Raw genomic sequence first — 20,863 nt, forward strand, 5'->3', positions numbered from 1 at the left:
TAGCCCGAATAGCAACCAATTTTTCCACTCTCAGATTTGTGAGCCTGTTGCGCACCTTTGTGTGTGTGTTCCCAAACATGGACCAGTTTCGCTCTGAGGCAGCTGATGATGGTGGGATCTGGAGTATGATGGAGGCTATAGGTGCAAGAGCCTCCGATCCACAAAGTCCCTTCCACCAGGTGGCTGCAGATATATGCTGGCATGACTGCCAGATTGCATCCCCTTCCCAAAGGCCTTGCTTTGTTCTGTACTTTGCCAAACTGCCAAGTACTTTGCCTTTATCAAGGCCCAGGTGGTCTGACAAGGCTGTAATAACGGTGTAAGCACTGCTCATCTCTTCCCCAGAGAGTAAATCCCTGTCATATTTTGGGTCCAGCATGTATGCTGCTGCATGCAACGGCTTCATGCAGAACTCCCTGCGCTTTTCTAGCAACTTCACAACAGCAGTTTCCTCTGCTTTAAGCAGTAGGGAAGTGGGCAGGACTGTCTGGATGTCTTCTTTGAGGTCTGCAAAAAGACACTGGACATCTGATATCTTGGCTATTGCTGCTGCAATTGGTTTGAGGATTCCCAGACTGCTGGACAATCTTTCCCAAAACACATCATCTAACATGACTTTCTTTATGTCACTTTCGATGCCTGCAGTCTGGGATATGGCCATCTCTTGCAGGGACTCCTTTCCATCCAAAAGACTGTCATACATGATGACAACGCCACCCCATCGTGTGATGCTGGGGAGCTTCAGCGTGGTATTTTTGTTTTTTTCCTTTTGCTTTGACAGATAAGTTGCTGAAGCTACTTGTTTGCCCTTCACATACTTGACAACTTGCTTCACTCGCTTGTATAGAGTGTCCATTGTCTTTAGTGCCATTATGTCTTTAAGGAGAAGATTGAGAGCATGGGCAGCACAGCCAATGGTTGTTATATGAGGGAAGGTCTCCTCCACGTGTTCCCAGGCAACCTTCATATTTGCCGCATTATCAGTCACAAGTGCAAAAACCTTCTCTGGTCCAAGATCATTGATGACCACTTTCAGCTGATCAGCAATGTAGATGCCTGTGTGTCTGTTGTCCTTTGTGTCTACACTCTTGAAGAATACAGGTTTAGGAGTGGTGACAATGTAGTTGATGATACCCTGTCCACGGATATTTGACCATCCATCTGAGATGACTGAAATACAGTCTGCTTTGTCAATAGTTTCCTTGACTTTTGTCTGCACCCTGCCAAACTCTTCATCCAGCAAATGAGTGGATAGCGCATGTCTGGTTGGGGGGGTGTATGCTGGCCGGAGAACATTCAAAAATCTCTTCCAGTACACATTGGCCGTTAGCATCAGGGGTGAGCCAGTTGCATAGACTGCACGAGCGATACACTCATCTGCACGTCTCTTGCTTTGTTCATCCATATGATAAAAGAATCCTCTGATGCCAGAGGGACCAGGAGCTGATGAGAGGGTATCTGACTCTGATGCGGCTGATGCAGCTTTATTTTCATCTGTAGTGGAACTCCCATCTGTTGCACGTGTTGAGCCTTGAGGAAATTTGTTGCACTTTGCAATATGCTGCTGCATTTTTGTGGCATTTTTTGTGTATGCCTTTTCACAATATTTGCAGATATACAAAGACTTTCCTTGCAAATTAGCTTGTGTGAAATGTCTCCACACATCGGATGGCGCACGTGGCATTTTTCTCTCTTTGATGTCCCTGAGCTGTTGAAGTTATATTAAAATTATTAAATTGTTTATAATTTAATATAAAAAAACAACTAAATGTTATTGTTCTTAATTCTTAACCCACAACTCTGAAAAAATACAACAATGTGTCTGTGAAGCTACACATCCCTGGGGATGTGTCCAATGTATCCTGGTGGAGATACAACTCATAAAATCCAAAATATACAAGATGTTTTTAAAACTATTAGTTATTGTTATTTACTTAGGTGCAAATGATATCTAGCAACATCAAAGTTCCACTCCTGTCTGTTAAAGTGATATTTACTGTATAAATTGTGGTTTATTTGGTTTTGACCAGTTTTATTTTTTCCACCATAAGGCTAAATATAGCACTTACATATAAAAATATCTCTAAATATATTACCATATAATGTCATCAAAACTTACTTCACTTCATGCAGTCCACAGGCTCAAAAGTCTGGCTTCAATTTGTGTGCTCTGGACTCAAAAGTGTGGTCCAGAATTGTATAAATCATCTGTGCATGTGATGGAGGAATGAACAGCACATGTAGGGGGCGTGGTCTCAGTGGCCCTGCAGCTATGTGAGCATGTGATAGCAAAGATATTCAACTGTGCTGCATGATATCTGGTTGTTTTAGTCAGGATTATGCTAAAATATTATTTTACACAACTATATTTAAGTTCCCTAATAAGAACATACCTTCAGTTTAGTAAATTCCCGGTTTATTCCCGTTTATTCCCGTTTATTCCCGTTAATTCCCGTTAATTCCCGTTAATTCCCATGGAAAGTTTCCAAGTTTGAAAATTCCCGGAATTTTGCAACCCTACGCAAAATCAACAAGGTACTGCAAACTCTTTATTTAGGAAATTACAAGAGTATTGCAGTATACAAAGTGCTTATTTTAACACTGAACTTTGATGTCGTGTTTTTTCTTTAAATATGCGGCGAGATTTGTGCTCCCTGAATATTTGATCACCGCATGGCAGGATTTACAAACTGCACGTGTCTTGTCCGTTGAGCCATATTTTCTTTGTAATCCAAAGTGCTTCCACACGAATGACTTGAAGCCTAAAGGGGAGCAAATTTCCTCGTCTTTTTAGACACTAGCCATAGCACCAGCCCAGGAGCCGCGTACTAGTTGTCGACTCCCCTTTCACGTGCATGCTCTGCTCACGACACATTTACAGGGATTTCCACCCCTAATGTTTACGTTTAGCATCGATGCCAATAAATCGTAGAGCATTATATCGATTAATCGATGTGAATCGATGTATTGTTACACCCCTAAATTACCCAACCATGAGCTGTCTGGTTCAGCCTTCTCTTTTTGTTTTTTGTTTTAGTCAGCTCGTTATAGCCCCTCGAAATTAAAGGCTCCAGATTGAGACTCTCTTCCAATTACATTTCCTTAGACATATAATACTGTCAATTAGAAGAAGAACAAAAATGCTCATTTAATTGGTTACTGAAAGCACACACTCTCATTTGATGTTGGACTGAGGCAACATCCTGCCAGAGACATCCAGCAGCAAAGATGGCGGTGCCGTAAATCTTTTGACCAAGCTGAGCGGTAAGCAGCCACTGACATCAATTAAAAAAAAAAGAATCTTTAAATAATTGGTCTCATCCACTGAAGCAAAATGACACCCTGGGATAAATATATTCCTGTAAGGTTAAGTCTTCCACTTAGATGATTGGTGGCCATGAGCCTGGATAGCAGCGGGAAATTATAGATTGAATATAGCTGGGAGGATTTCAAATCCCTTTGTATTTTTCAGCAGTGGAACTCATCTATCTTGCGGGAGCCATTAACAACCATCCTCGGTCCAGCTAATAGCATCGGCGAGAAGAGATCCTGATGTTGCGAAGGATAATTGTTTGATTTCAAAAGGCCGCTTCACACCTTGTGAGCAATATCTTTATCTTTTGGAGTTGTTCATATACACCGAACCCTGGTTTATTGCAGGGCCTGGATTTAAGACTCAAGGTGTCATAGGTCAAATCGACCCTATATAAATGAATTAATAAAGGCCTTTTTTCTTTTTTGATAATGTTGGCTTTCCCACAATTTTTGTAATTCTAAACCTCCGAACACAAACATTTATTCTCTCTGCTCTATGGGTACAACGAATAATATACAATAAAACATGATATGGTGAACTCCCTGCTGAGAAGTCACGAGTAATTGACGGGCCCCCTAAAAGGGTTTTGAGTTTTATATAGATGCCAAATAGATAGTGGCAAAGGACAATTTTGGGTTTATTGAAGCTCCTCAGCTCACGTAAAACTGTTTCTTTGGTGCCAAGATGACAAAGCAATACGGTTATTGCAATTCTCTTCTAGGTCCGAACATAAAAACAGTGACAATGTAAGAAGAAAGCCTGAGAGGACTAAATGTAATTACTTGACGGTTCACTTCATTGTACAGCAACAGTGACCCCAAAAGCTACTTAACACTGAATAATGGCTGATTCTATTTTCAGACTAAAATAAATGCTTAGAGCTGACTTATTATTCTTGGGCACAGGCCACTTTATGCTGTGGAGCAGAAGGATGGAGGCATTTCAAGTCAGCCACGACTACAACATGCAAATATTGCCACTCCACCCGAATTTGTCCTGCCACCACTTCTCAATTACATAATCTCATTGGATCTTTAGCTCTTACTTCTAACCTACAACACCCTATCTCCATGGCAACAAACATCTCATTCATACATGGATAGTTGGCCACTGCTTCAAATGGCTCTTCTGTGCGCCGTATGTTTAAATTTCATACAGAGTGTCTCTGTGCATACCTTTAACATAAAAGCCCCCCGGCCTCTGACTTGTCTATTTGCGTCCTTTGTTGAAGGGGGCTATATTATTGGGCCGTGTGGGCTTGCTGATGCAACGAACCAGAATATGTCGGATTATACTTCCATATGTCATTGTTATGCGGACGACACCCAGCTATACCTCAAACTTGACCCCCCGCCCTCCATAACCCAGCCATCTCCATCTCCCTCATCCATCCTCTCCCTGTGTCTGGAGGAGATAAAGGCGTGGATGAATCTCAGCTTCCTGCAAGTTAACAGTGACAAAACCCAAGCCATGTTAATTGGCACTCCCCATCAGATCCATACCTGCCCAATAACAAGCATCTTATTCGCCGGTCTCACTATTCCCCTCTCAGCCACTGTCACCAACCTGGGTGTGAAACTGGACCCTCAACTCAACCTTGAGTCACACATAAAACACATCTGCAAAACCTCCTTCTTCCACCTCAGAAATATCTCCAAACTCCGCCCCACACTTACCCTGACGGATGCTGAGAAACTTGTCCACGCCTTTGTCTCCTCAAGGATAGACTATTGTAACGCACTCCTCATCGGGATCCCTAGCAAGAGCCTCCAGAGGCTTCAGTACATTCAAAACAGCGCTGCTAGGATCCTGATGGGGGTGCGGAAAAGCAATCACATCACACCCATCCTCCGTTCTCTGCACTGGCTCCCCATCAAATTCCGAATTGATTATAAGATCGCCCTCCTCACTCACCATTGTATCCTTGGACATGCTCCCCCATACCTCAAAGAACTCCTTGCCCCAAAACCTGCCACCCGAAGCCTCCGCTCATCCAATTCACACCTTCTCCACGTTCCTAAAACCAAGCTGCGCACCATGGGCGACCGGGCCTTCTGCCATACAGCCCCTACACTGTGGAACTCCCTCCCCGACCACCTAAGAGCACCCCAATCCACTGACTCTTTCAAAACTGGACTTAAAACTCACCTCTTTACCTTAGCATTTCCGTAATTTCTCTCATATCTTGGTTGTCGTCCAGTTGTTCTAAACTTGTCCTTGTTTTGTTTTTCTTGTTTTTTTTTATCTGCCATGTAGCACTTTGAGATTCCCCCAAATGTAAAGTGCGTTATAAATATAATTTATTATTATTATTATATGGGAAGTAACAAAGTAGAAATGTTTTCAATTTCCTGTTATTATTCTGTCATTTGACATCATACAGAAATGTACATTGATGTACACTGTCCCTGTCACGTCCCCAGCCGTTCCACTATGTGTCTGTTGTCATGGTTTCTGTCTGTGCGTTCGTCCCTCCCCTCCTGTGTGCCCATGATTAGTGTGATCATTCTCACCTGCCTCTTGTTACCTGTCGTGTATTTAAGTCCTGTCTGCCCCTCACGCCCTGTCGGATCATTAATGTCTTCACGTCCTTTGTTTCACGTCCCTGTCGGTCAGCCCTCTTGTTGTTTTGTTACGTTATGTCAGTTTGCCGGGTCTGTTTGTTTTGCTGAATAAACCCTGAATAAAAGCTGCATTTGGTCACCCTGCTCAATTTCAATCCGTGACAGTCCCTGTCAAATGAACAGATAGTGTTTACCTTATGTTAGCATGCAAATTCTGTTCCTCATAGCTGCTTTCAAGTTACGGCCTAGCATTGTTTGAAAAAAAAAACAGCTAGTTCAAAGAGTGTAAAATCAGCTTTGACCTGATTCTATACAATTTCTTATCTCCCTTAAATGTCAAGTAGCTGAATATGCTGATCATGGCAGGAAAGTACTTATGAATACTATGTCCTTGAGCCCCAGAGATTAGATTGTCCATTTCAGGTGAAAAGGCTCCAAAAGCCAAACAACGGATGCTGATTCTCGAAAAATGGAAATGTTACTGGGCCTTATCTGTAAATTATGCTAAAACCAGAGAGATTGTTTGGGCCCGTGATCAGCTCAACTAAAGGAATCGACTGCCTTCATGTTGCTTCCAGCCATCTCCTGTCAAACACAGTTGTGTAGCACGCGTCTCATCCTGAAGGACCATAAACCCGCAAAGTGGCTGAATGCACAGCTAAGAACTTCCACAAGCGCTGAATTACAAATGAAGAAAATGAAGCTGTAAATGCGTATTCTCCGTCATTGTGAACGAATAAATATGATCAACTGACAAGTATGATTCAGGCCATGGCGGTATATTTCAGATATGCTCTTTGTGGTGTAGTCAAGGCTTTGTGTTTTGATTGAGCCATAAAAATTCACTTTTTTGTGATGAATATTAAGCCATTTGCAATGCATCACTATTTTTGAACATGCGCTCCTGTCAGCTCACTGTCCTGAAACAGAAGATGTTGACAGCTCCACTTTTACACTCAGCATGTCAACTGTTTTATTTCAAGTGTTTTTTATTTTTAAATAACAGAAAGAAAAAGACTGGAGATGTGGAATGAGAAGTTGGGTCACATGGAAAAACCTCTCTTATCTTTCCATCAACACATGGGAATATAAATAGTTTAGTTGTGAGAAGAATCACTTTCTTCCTCAATTATTATCCCCCATGCATCTTCTACATGAGAGCAACACTGCCCCCTTGTGTATGATTTAGTCTTGGCAGTCTTGGTAGTCAGCTCTGCAGTGAGAGGATTTCAACTCCCTGTCTGGCAAGCTTTTAAGGACAATCAGAGGTGCCAAAATATTCAGTCTGTACTTGAGTAGAAGTAACAATCAAGTCAATCAAGTGGGAAGAATAAGATATATCGTTTTAATAAAGGCTGGCACAAGATACAACACATTGAAAAACATAAAGTCCTATTTTGACATAGTAAGGAGTAGAAAATACAAAGCTGTCACATTGTAGTGTACTCAAGAAAAGACACCTGAAAAATACATTTAAGTACAGTAACAAAATCTTTGTTACTTCCCACCAGTGATTTTCTTTCAGGCTCAGTTCAGCTTCTCCTCTGCAATCCACCTGCATTGATCCTCTCAGAGATGAAGGGCCTTCCCTCTGCGTGTAGCCGCTCCCACTCTTTGTGTCTATCCTCCACTGTCGGAGCTCCGTGCACACTGCACAACTCTACGCTGAGTCAGACTGCCGTACGACAACGCCGTCATAACCTAGAATATATGTGTGTGTGTGTGTGTGCGTGTGTGTGTGTGTGCGTGTGTGTGCGTGTGTGTGTGTGTGTGTGTGCGTGCGTGTAAGGCGTTTACAACCAAGTGTATCCCAAAGCTATTAGATATTTTGCCCTATTTTCATTTATTTTCTTTCTATTCTTATTTTACTTGACTAGCACAAATAGAATGGTTGTTGGGTACAGAAAAATAACCTCATTCTTTAAAATTGTGTTTTTGTAATGTATATTCAATAGTTCGGTGCTTTTCAAAATGGAAATGTCATCTGAAGTAGCTAGCTCCATAACAGGTTGAAAAGCTAGTCATAACAAAAGTGCTACTTACCGTGACCATTAAAAGGAGACCCAACATCATACCGATCATGATGTATAAATGATTGATCAATCCTCCGGCCCACAAAGGACCCATGATGGTGGCAAGGCCCCCGACTGATCGTCTTATACCTTGGCTGAATCCTTTAGATCAAAGAACACTATGATTGCCCATTATTTTGTTATATTTCTTCTTATTTGACTGATAGGTTAACTATATAGTTCACAATCGAAAAATTCTCTAAAAAGTTGATTTACTACCATGGATGAGCTATACATGCACATGGCCAAGGTCACCTTGTCTTTTCTCCGCTGTCACTTTGGAGAAGAGAGACACCTGTGCCACGGCCACGAACGGGAGCCCCAGCAGCTGCAGGAATACGCCAATAAAGAAGGCTGACAGCTTCCACTCGTAGCTACCTACAAGACAAATCGTGTTTATTTGTATATCACCTGTCATGCACGAGGCTAATCCGGATTGATCGTATTGGTCCAATTCAAATTAATAGTCAAAGCAGGTTTGAAATGGTTTCATTTGAGCAGGGGTGTGTTGACTTATGTCTGATGTATCCAATACAATCTTATTGGTAAATTTCAGATATTCACTGGTTGGTAGACCGTGTTCTTTTAGTCACTGCTCCAGCTCTTTCTGTGTCCACAAATGTTCTGGCAAAAGCACAGAGAGCTCGAGCTGAAACTTTCCCATTTTTTTTGTTCTGTGCTGCTCTACATCACGCACATGTTTGTGTGAATGTGTGCCCACTCAAAAAATGTTGGTTGTTCCTCTCTCAAGTGAAAGCCTCTAATCTCATTTTCAAAACGCAATTCAATCAATCAGACATGCTTCGAAATGGTACGAGACAAAATCGCATTTGCAAGTACGTCAACATAAAGATTGCTTTCTTTGTTTTGCTGTTTCAGACGTAACAAATAGTTTACAAATGTATGATATGCTTTAACAAATAGCATACTGGTCTAATAAGATTACCGTAATCCCTTTATATGTACTCGGGCAATTTTCCGCCCTGGCACCTGTCGTTTGTTATCACAGTGATAAACGCGACATGCCGAGGCAGACACGCACCGACGTGGAGACACGAGATCCAGTTTGCCTCCATGAGCTCCAGATGGCCTAACAAATGCTGAGTGATATCATTTACAGAGCACATTCACTACAAAGCAGGGCTTCTCAAGCTTTTTCTGCAGAAGAGGACACCCTTTTAGTCCTAATGTCAATTAAACATAGCTGCCATGTGGACCGCTAAATGTGGAAAAAACTAAAAGGTTGCCTATTTTCAAACCCTAGTTTGAAACCCTAACCCTAGTATGAAACCCTAGTTTGAAATCCTAACCCTAGTTTGAAACCCTAGTTTGATACCCTAACCTTAGTTTGAAACCCTAGTTATAAAGTCATTTTCCTTTTAATTTCAATAATTTTGCATCATTTTGAACCAAAATCGCTGAATTTTTATAGTTATTTTAAAACCAAAGACGATTCGCTCGGAGGAGCCAACGTCCTGTCTAGCCTCCTTTGAGGATTGTGTAATCACACGGCTGCCTATGTTGACAGGCTATGCAGTTAGACTGAACTGCTCCCTGTCTTCATGTCGCTGTTTAAGTGTTGAAACACTATGGCTATATTAATTAATTTAAGATGGTGTATATAATATCTTGTGGTTTTTTACATCTGTCTGTAACGTCGTGTTTCTTTAGATCAGGGGTCCCCAAACTTTTTCCTGTGAGGGCCACATAACTTTTCCCTTCTCTGATGGGGCCGGTGTCAGTTTGTAACAGAAAAAGTGTGACGATCGTAGGGGAGCTTGAAAAATGACCAAATAACGGTTATTTAATAACCCTTTCCAGGTTCTTTAGAGAAAAAAAGTCAGGAAACAAATAATAACACTATTAATGAAATAAATAATAACTAAATAACCCTCTCTGAGTTCTTCACAGAAAAAACAGGAAATAAATAAATAATAACTAAATAACTCTCTTTGGGTTCTTCATAGAAAAAAAAGCCATGGAACATTAACTTTCTGTTGTGCCATGCACAATCTTAACAGATAAAAGTTCAGCTCAGTTGTCAGAGCAGAATCTCTCTGACACATATGAGCAGTCTCTTAAAGTTCTTGTGTTCCTTCCTTATAATCCTTTTGTAGGTTCCAGTAGGCTTGTAGACACCACTGTCTTTTTTGTTAAAGTTTGCCTGTGCGTCATAGTCTGGAGTAAAATTTGTTGTGGCAATTCTTAGGCGAGATCCGAGGTGTTGGTCCGTTTACCTCGATCTGTGACGGGTTGATGTTGACGTTCATGTGGCTGAACGTCACGTCGCGTACGTCGAGCCAAATTGGCCACTCTCTTTTAAACGCTCGGCACTGTGTCCACCTTGCTTTTCCTTGGGCGACTCATTTTAATCGAAGGATTCCAGGGGAAGGTTTGTGGGTGGCTTAAGCGCAAAACTGCATCTGAAAGCTCAGCGCGCAAATTACAAGAATGCTGTTGTCACAGCCCACGCTCTAAATTCGGGACTGATACAAATAGAGCGCGAGTGCGCCATGTCCGTACTACTGAGTACGTACACGCACTTGTGAGTGCGCACCGAGCATCCGCAGGCGAGCACTTCCCCATCTACTGGGGAAACGCAGTCATTGCAGGCAAAATGACCAAAAAAAAAAGTTTAATAATACAATTTGTTCAGGGTTGGCGGGCCGGATTAAACGGTCCCGCGGGCCGACCACTGCTTTAGATGAACAAAACGGCTTTGAAAAGGTTCTCCAGCCTTATGGCAGGTGGTGCTAGTGATCCCGGGATGTAGAATAAGAGATCTCCAGTTCAAATTTACAGGGAACAACTGAGGAGCAGTCGTCCATTTCTGTCTGAAGTACCGTTTTTTTCCGTGTATAGTGCGCAAAATTTAACTAATTTATTGTCCTAAAATCTGGGGTGCGCATTATACATGGGTACAAAAAAAAAGAAAAAAAAAAAACTTTTTTTTTTAAATTTTTTTTTTTAAGTCCCAATGATCGTCACACACGCAGGGAGGCAATGGGTCCCATTTTTATAGTCTTTGGTATGGTCTTAACTAGGCTGGATGTAATTTTTTTTGTTGGCGTTGATTTCTCCGACTGCCCGTAAACGCACCACCGCGCTTCTTGCGCGCACGGGACAGCAAACGAGCAGGTGATCGAGCAAGCGTCTGATACGAGAGCATTGCGGTCGCATGGAGCGTGTTTGGAGTGAACAGCAGAGAAGAAAGGCAAAGTGTTGTGAAATAAAATATTACCTGTAATACGGATTTAGGTAGAGAACTGAACTCTCGCTCTTTATATAGCTGACGTGTCTTGCTCATCCGTTCTGCGCATCTGTAATGGCGGCCTCCGTATGATATCCGGTTTGCGTGTGTGCGAGAGCGAGCGAGAGAGAGAGTGCGCGAGAGAACGCTCAACCGTAGCGCGCCGCCGACCGCCCAACTGCACCGGGCTGGTCGATTATTGTGACAGAGCCGTCGCTGAAATTTAGAAGATATTTTTAAAGTCCTGATGTACTTTCTAAAATTTAAGTGGACCTCAGTGCGCACTGCGCAGGGAGCTTAATTTGGTGCGGTCGCGCAACCGCAGCGCGCCGGGCGCTCACTGTCGCATTGCTTAAAGAGCGCCTTTGTGCCCTTTGTTGCGGCTCCGAGTAACGACGAGGGGCAAGTTTTGGTTTCCAAGGGTGTTTTTATTCCTCTTCAACGTCTCTCCCATACAGAGCCGCCTTTTTCACGTCCGCACGCCTTTTTCAAATGTGCGCACGGAGCGCGGTGGTGCGTTTACGGGCAGTCGGAGAAATCAACGCCAACAAAAAAAATTACATCCAGCCTAGTTAAGACCATACCAAAGACTATAAAAATGGGACCCATTGCCTCCCTGCATGTGTGACGATCATTGGGACTTAAAAAAAAAAAAAAAAAAAAAAAAAATTAAATTTTTTTTTTAAAAAAATTCATAAAAATTGGGTGCGTATTATACATGGGTACAAGCTTTTTTCCAGCATCAGCATGCCATTTTTAGGGGTGCGTACTATACATGGGGGCGCACTATACACGGAAAAAAACGGTACTCTGAGTACTCTGAAACCCTAACCCTAGTAGGAACCCCACCCCAAAAATGAATCCATATAACAAGGGATGAACACTGAACTGCAAGACGGCAGGGGTTACATGTGTTGCCTGTGCTGGTTCTTACCTCTGAGGTTGCAGAGGAACACGAGGCACCAAATACAGGCGGTGCAACAGATGACCAGGCCCACAGCCAGCACTGCACGATCAGCCACCTTCCCGCTCAGCCAGCGAACAAAGAGGAAGCCCAGGATGACTTCCACCCCACACAAGCTGTACATCACACTGTTGCCCAACTCGTCAAAGCCAAAGTAGCGCTGCGTCAGAGGAGTCACCATGGTCTGAAATGTACAAGGTCAGATACGGTCCAAGAAAGAAAGATAGGCTCATTAGAGCAATTATTCGAAAGCATCAGATAGACCCACTAGAACAGGGGTCACCAACACGGTGCCCGCGGGCACCAGGTCGCCCCTGAGGACCGCATGAGTCGCCCGCAGGACTGTTCTAAAATTAGCTCAAATAGCGGCACTTGTCAGTGAGCTGCATCTGTTTATTTTACAGTCAAACCTCGGTTTCCGAACGTTCCGGTTCTCAAACAAATCGGAATTCGAACAAAAAATTCGACATTTTATTTTGCTTCGGTTGTTGAACACAATTCGGAGGTCGAACCTTGCGAAATGAGCCGGGAGGACCCGAGAAAACCCAAGCGCGCGGCCCGGATGCCGACTGACTCAGTAGTTATTGTATTTTCGTTACTTTGAGGATTGTATTAACCCCTAATCATGCCTCCAAAGAAAGCAAGTGGGAGCAGTAAAGCCATGCTAAAACACAAAGACGCTCTTAAAGCAATGCGACAGTGAGCGCCCGGCGCGCTGCGGTTGTGCGATCGGATCAAATTAAGCTCCTTGCACACTGAGGTCCACTTAAATTTTGGAAATTGAAAAATATTTTCTAAATTTCAGCGACGGCTCTGTCACAATAATGCGACCAGCGTGGTACAGTTGCGCGGTCGGCGACGCGCTACGGTTGCGCGTTCGGCGGTGCGCTGCAGGTGCGCGATCGGACAAAATTAAGCTCCCTGCGCACTTGGGTCCACTTAAATTATGGAAAGTACATCAGGACTTAAAAAATATTTTTTAAATTTCAGCGACGGCTCTGTCACAATAAAGCGACCAGTGCTGTGCAGTTGCGCGGTGGGCGACGCGCTACAGTTGTGCGTTCGGACAAAAATGCGCAAATGAAAAAATGATAAAAAAAAATAAATAGTCTATAGCGTTTTTTTAGTCTTGGAACGGACTAAAATATTTTCCATTATTTGTAAATAGATTCGGAATTCGACCGCTTCGCTTCTCGAACCGCCTTCTGGAACGGATTGTGGTTGAAAACCGAGGTTTGACTGTATTTTTGCTATTCATTTTAAAATCACACTTACATGTGAACTGGAAGTGACAATAATAACATAGTGAAAGCTAAATTGAGCAAATTGGCTATTTCAGAAGTGTGTGTCAAACTGGTAGCCCTTTCCTTAATCAGTACCCAGGAAGTAGCTCTCGGTTTAAGAAAGGTTGGTGACCCCTGCACTAGAAGTTTTTTCATTAGACAAGCCACCTCAGTGTCCTTTTTTATTGTTTGGATTTCAACTCAGCACGAGACGATGGGCCCGTTTTAATAATATATACGTATATACGTGTATATAGTGCCTTGCGAAAGTATTCGGCCCCCTTGGACTTTTCAACACTTCGCGACATTTCACGCTTCAAACATAAAGATATAAAAGTTAAATTTTTTGTCAAGAATCAACAAGTGGGAAACAATCGTGAAGGGGAACAAAATTTATTGGATAATTTAAACTTTTTTAACAAATAAAAAACTGAAAAGTGGGGCGTGCAATATTATTCGGCCCCCTTGCGCTAATACTTTGTAGCGGCACCTTTTGCTGCAATTACAGCTGCAAGTCGCTTGGGGTATGTGTCTATCAGTTTTGCACATCGAGAGACTGGAATTCTTGCCCATTCTTCCTTGCAAAACAGCTCGAGGTCAGTGAGTTTGGATGGAGAGCGTTTGTGAACAGCAGTCTTCAGCTTTTTCCACAGATTCTCGATTGGATTCAGGTCTGGACTTTGACTTGGCCATTCTAACACCTAGATACGTCTATTCGTGAACCATTCCATTGTAGATTTGGCTTTATGTTTTGGATCATTGTCCTGTTGGAAGATAAATCTCCGTCCCAGTCTCAGGTCTTTTGCAGACTCCAACAGGTTTTCTTCCAGAATGGTCCTGTATTTGGCTCCATCCATCTTCCCATCAATTTTAGCCATCTTCCCTGTCCCTGCTGAAGAAAAGCAGGCCCAAACCATGATGCTGCCACCACCATGTTTGACAGTCGGGACGGTGTGTTCAGGGTGATGAGCTGTGTTGCTTTTACGCCAAACATATTGCATTGTGGCCAAAAAGTTCGATTTTGGTTTCATCTGAACAGAGCACCTTCTTCCACATGTGTGGTGTCTCTCCCAGGTGGCTTGTGGCAAACTTTAAACGAGACTTTTTATGGATATCTTTGAGAAATGGCTTTATTCTTGCCACTCTTCCATAAAGGCCAGATTTGTGCAGTGCACGACTGATTGTTGTCCTATGGACAGACTCTCCCACCTCAGCTGTAGTTATCTGCAGTTCATCCAGAGTGATCATGGGCCTCTTGGCTGCATCTCTGATCAGTCTTCTCCTTGTTTGAGATGAAAGTTTGGAGGGACGGCCGGGTCTTAGTAGATTTGACGTCATATGATGGCGCCGCGGATGGCAGCCACGGTGAGTCAATCTCTGTTTCTTTGTCTTATTTTGTGTGTTTTCTGTGTCCTCTGCTGTCCATCCCGGATCAATTTTACCAGAGAAGCGCTGTTAAACATCGGACAGTCTTCTTCTGGTATTTTCTCTCCTGTTCTCTCTGAATCAGACTGTTTGTCGGAGATTCTAGCCGGAGCAGCGGTGCTATACAAGCTAGCGCGACGACGGCGGCGCGGAAAACGAGCCGGAGCTCTCGTAAAGCTGAGGCAGAGAGGGTTCCGTTCTGCCCTACCGTCAATTCATCTGGCGAATGTCCGCTCCCTGGTGAACAAGATGGACGAACTGCTGCTCCTCACTTCTAGGAACACGGACTTCAGCAGATCCGGCTGCAACTGGCTACTGGACTTCCTCTGTCAGAGGCCACAGGTAGTACGTGTTGGCGACAAGATCTCCGCCAGCATCACGCTGAGCACGGGGGCCCCCCAAGGCTGCGTGCTCAGTCCGCTGCTCTTCACCCTCCTGACGCATGACTGCACTGCAACCTACAGCGACAACCGTATCGTGAAGTTTGCTGACGACACGACTCTGGTGGGTCTCATCACCAAGGGAGACGAGACTCAATACAGGCTGGAGGTTGACCTTCTGACCACGTGGTGCAGGGACAACAACCTCCTGCTGAACGTCGACAAGACCAAGGAGATTGTTGTGGACTTCCGGAAGGGTCACACCCAACACCTGCCGCTGACCATCGACGGTGCTGTGGTGGAGAGAGTGAGCAGCGCCAAGTTCCTGGGGGTGCACATCAGTGAGGATCTCTCCTGGTCCACCAACACCGCATCACTGGCAAAGAAAGCCCAGCGCCGCCTGTACTTCCTGCGGAAACTCAGGCGAGCGAGCGCTCCTCCGGCCGTCATGACTGCATTTTACCGCGGCACCATTGAGAGCGTCCTCTCCAGCTGTATTGCTGTTTGGGGTGGCGGCTGCACTGACTACAACTTGAAGGCCCTGCAGCGCATAGTGAACACGGCTGGTAAGATTGCTGGTGCTTCGCTCCCCTCCTTGAAGGACATTTACACCTCCCATCTCACCCGCAAGGCGACCACGATTGTGAGTGATGTGAGTCACCCCGCTCACTCTTTGTTCGAGCTTCTGCCCTCTGGGAAGAGGTACAGAAGCCTGCGCTCCCGCACCACCAGACTCTCAAACAGCTTCATACTCCAGGCTGTTAGGATCCTGAACTCGCTCCCCCGTTCTGCGTAGCGTCTTGTACTTTTACTGTCTGTACTGTCTGTATGCACACTGGCTCTTATTGTGTGAAGGCGAAGGCCTTCACACATATGTTATTCTACTTTTTTCACTTTATTGTGTGAAGGCGAAGGCCTTCACACATATGTTATTCTACTCCATTTACTTTATTGTGTGAAGGCGAAGGCCTTCACACATATGTTATTCTACTCCATTTACTTTATTATTGTGTGAAGGCGAAGGCCTTCACACATATGTTATTCTACACCATTCTCTATTATTATTGTGTGAAGGCGAAGGCCTTCACACATATGTTATTCTACACCATTCTCTATTATTATTATTATTATTCTCTACGTTTCTCCACACTTTTTTGACACGTTTCATCTTCCACATAATTCATCCGATTCACTCCATTCCACTTTTCACGTATTCCAAATATTCACGCGACGAGCGCTTGTATTTTGCTCGTTCCGAAAATTTTCCGATTCCGCAAAATTCCCAAAATTCCGACAAATTTTTCCCCATTCATTCTTAATGGCACATTCGACATTTCACATTTACGTCGTTCCAATTTGAAATTCACATCATTCAGCACATTCTAATCACATTCGGAAGGATTCTCGACATTCCCAAAATTCCCAAATTCGAAAATTTCACGTTTTCACGTTAAAAATTCCGACAAATTTTCACAAAATTTCGTTTTTCACCTCTAACTTCTACATTTTTCAACCGATTCAACTCGTTCCAACTTTCAACTGTTCATCTTTTGCCTACCTATTCCACAACGTCCCACTTACCAAAAACTTCACCTCTTTTATTTTGAAATTCAACCAAAATTCTCTAAAATTTCGTTTTTCTACTCTAATTTCTACATTTTTCAACCGATTCAACCCATTCCAACTTTCAACTGTTCATTATTTTTCTACTGATTCCACAACTTCCCACTTACCAAAAGCTTCACATCTTTTATTTTGAAATTCACACCCAATTCCTTTTCCCTTCTCATTTCTACATTTTTCAACCGATTCAACCCATTCCAACTTTCAACTGTTCATCATTTTTCTACCTATTCCACAACTTCCCACTTACCAAAAACGTCACATCTTTTATTTTGAAATTCACACCCAATTCTCCAATATTTCCTTTTCTCCTTCTCATTTCTACATTTTTCAACCGATTCAACCCATTCCAACTTTCAACTGTTCATCATTTTTCTACCTATTCCACAACTTCCCACGTCCCAAAAACTTCACATCTTTTATTTTGAAATTCCCACCCAATTCCTTTTTCCCTTCTCATTTCTACATTTTTCAACCGATTCAACCCATTCCAACTTTCAACTGTTCATCATTTTTCTACCTATTCCACAACTTCCCACTTACCAAAAACTTCACATCTTTTATTTTGAAATTCACACCCAATTCCTTTTTCCCTTCTCATTTCTACATTTTTCAACCGATTCAACCCATTCCAAATTTATTCACTTAATTCACCTTATTCTTCCCACATTCACTCCCATTCACCCCCACTTCCACTATGCTTACACAATTCAACCCTTGACCCCCAATTCCAGTGTGGCGGCCATCTTGGATGACCCTGAAGTGCCACCAATGAACCCAGAATGAACCGGAAGTGCCCAAAATCAAACCGAAAGTGACCCCAAATAGACCGGAAGTGACCTCAGGTAAACCGGAAGTGACCCCAAATCAAACCGGAAGTGACCCCAAATGTACCGGAAGTGACCTTTTTAGACCGGAAATGACCCCTAATAAACCGGAAGTGACCTCAGACGAACCGGAAGTGACCCAAATTAAACCGGAAGTGACCCAAATAAACCGGAAGTGACCCCAAATAGACCGGAAGTGACCCCAAATAGACCGGAAGTGACCTCTGGTAAACCGGAAGTGACCCCAAATCAAACCGGAAGTGACCACAAATGAACCGGAAGTGACCTTTTTAGACCGGAAGTGACCCCAAATAAACCGGAAGTGACCTCAGCTAAACCGGAAGTGGCCTGTTTTAAACCGGAAGTGACCCAAATAAACCGGAAGTGACCCAAATTAGACCGGAAATGACCCGAATCAAGCCGGAAGTGACCTTATTTCAACACTAAGTGCCCCAAATAGCTACATTTGCGCTAACGTCTTCGTTTATTGTCCGATTTAACCCGTTTCAACATTTTTATCCCAAAAGTGAACCTCCTGAGGCCGTTTTTTTTGTTTTGTTCCAAATTTAGAAAGATTTTGGCGCAATTGCTTTTTCTTATTTTCCCATTCATTCTCTATGGGGATTCAACATTTGCTCTAACTTCTACATTTTTTAACTGATTCAACCCGTTCCAACTTTCAACTGTACATCTTTTGCCTACCTATTCCACAATTTCCCACTTACCAAAAATTCGAAATTTGAAATTCAACCAAATTCTCCCAAATTTCGTTTTTTACTCTAATTTCTACATTTTTCAACCCATTCCAACTTTCAGCTGTTCATCTTTTGCCTACCTATTCCACAACTTCCCACTTACCAAATATTCCAAACTTTCAATTTTGAAATTCACCACAAATTCTCCAAATATTCTACATTTCTCAAGTAATTCAACACGTTTCAACATCGTTCGGCAGCATTCCCCGAAAAAGTTATTCATACATTTCGCCTTCACACGCAATTTCTCCAGAAATTGCAAAATTCTAGTTATTGTGTGAAGGCGAAGGCCTTCACACATATGTTATTCTACACCATTCTCTATTATTATTATTATTATTCTCTTTTATTCTCCACACTTTTTTGTCCAGTTTCATCTTCCGCATAATTCATCCGATTCACTCCATTCCACTTTTCACGTATTCCAAATATTCACGACATGAGCGCTTGTATTTTTCTCATTCTGAAAATTTTCCGATTCCGCAAAATTCCCAAAATTCCGACAAATTTTTCCCCATCCATTCTTAATGGCACATTCGACATTTCACAAAATTTCGTGTTTCACCTCTAACTTCTACATTTTTCAACCGATTCAACCCATTCCAACTTTCAACTGTTCATCTTTTGCCTACCTATTCCACAACTTCTCACTTACCAAAAATTCCAAATTTTCAAATTTGAAATTCAACCAAAATTCTCTCAAATTCCGTTATTCCACTCTAATTTCTACATTTTTCAACCGATTCAACCCGTTCCAACTTTCAACTGTTCATCTTTTGCCTACCTATTCCACAACTTCCCACTTACCAAAAATTCCAAATTCTCAAATTTGAAATTCAACCAAAATTCTCTAAAATTTCGTTTTTCTACTCTAATTTCTACATTTTTCGACCGATTCAACCCATTCCAAATGCATTGACCTTATGCTTCCCACATTCACTCCCATTCACCCCCACTTCCACTACGCTTACACATTCAACCCTTGACCCCCAATTCCAGTGTGGCGGCCATCTTGGATTGACCCTCAAGTGCCCCCAATGAACCCAAAATGAACCGGAAGTGCCCCAAATCAAACCGAAAGTGACCCCAAATAGACCGGAAGTGACCTCAGGTAAACCGGAAGTGACCCCAAATCAAACCGGAAGTGACCCCAAATGTACCGGAAGTGACCTTTTTAGACCGGAAATGACCCCTAATAAACCGGAAGTGACCTCAGACGAACCGGAAGTGACCCAAATTAAACCGGAAGTGACCCAAATAAACCGGAAGTGACCCAATCAAACCGGAAGTGACCCCTTATAGACCGGAAGTGACCTCTGGTAAACCGGAAGTGACCCCAAATCAAACCGGAAGTGACCCCAAATGAACCGGAAGTGACCTTTTTAGACCGGAAATGACCCCAAATAAACCGGAAGTGACCTCACCTAAACCGGAAGTGACCTGTTTTAAACCGGAAGTGACCCAAATAAACCGGAAGTGACCCAAATTAGACCGGAAATGACCCGAATCAAGCCGGAAGTGACCTTATTTCAACACTAAGTGCCCCAAATAGCTACATTTGCGCTTACGTCTTCGTTTTTTGTCCGATTTAACCCGTTTCAACATTTTTACCCCAAAAGTGAACCTCCTGAGGCCGTTTTTTTTTGGTTTTGTTCCAAATCTAGAAAGATTTTGGCACAATTGCCTTTTTTTATTTTCCCATTCATTCTCTATGGGGATTCAACATTTGCTCTAACTTCTACATTTTTTAACTGATTCAACCCGTTCCAACTTTCAACTGTTCATCTTTTGCCTACCTATTCCACAACTTCCCACTTACCAACAATTCCAAATTTAAAATTCAACCAAATTCTCCAAAATTTCGTTTTTCTACTCTAACTTCTACATTTTTCAACCGATTCAACCCATTCCAACTTTCAACTGTTCATCTTTTGCCTACCTATTCCACAACTTCCCACTTACCAAATATTCCAAACTTTCAATTTTGAAATTCACCACAAATTCTCCAAATATTCTACATTTCTCAAGTAATTCAACACGTTTCAACATCGTTCGGCAGCATTCCCCGAAGAAGTTATTCATACATTTCGCCTTCACACGCAATTTCTCCAGAAATTGCAAAATTCTAGTTATTATTATTATTATTCTCTACGTTTCTCCACACTTTTTTGACACGTTTCATCTTCCACATAATTCATCCGATTCACTCCATTCCACTTTTCACGTATTCCAAATATTCACGCGACGAGCGCTTGTATTTTGCTCGTTCCGAAAATTTTCCGATTCCGCAAAATTCCCAAAATTCCGACAAATTTTTCCCCATTCATTCTTAATGGCACATTCGACATTTCACATTTACGTCGTTCCAATTTGAAATTCACATCATTCAGCACATTCTAATCAC

This window comes from Syngnathus typhle, linkage group LG13 (genome assembly GCF_033458585.1).
Source record: "Syngnathus typhle isolate RoL2023-S1 ecotype Sweden linkage group LG13, RoL_Styp_1.0, whole genome shotgun sequence".
Classification (NCBI taxonomy): Eukaryota; Metazoa; Chordata; class Actinopteri; order Syngnathiformes; family Syngnathidae; genus Syngnathus; species Syngnathus typhle.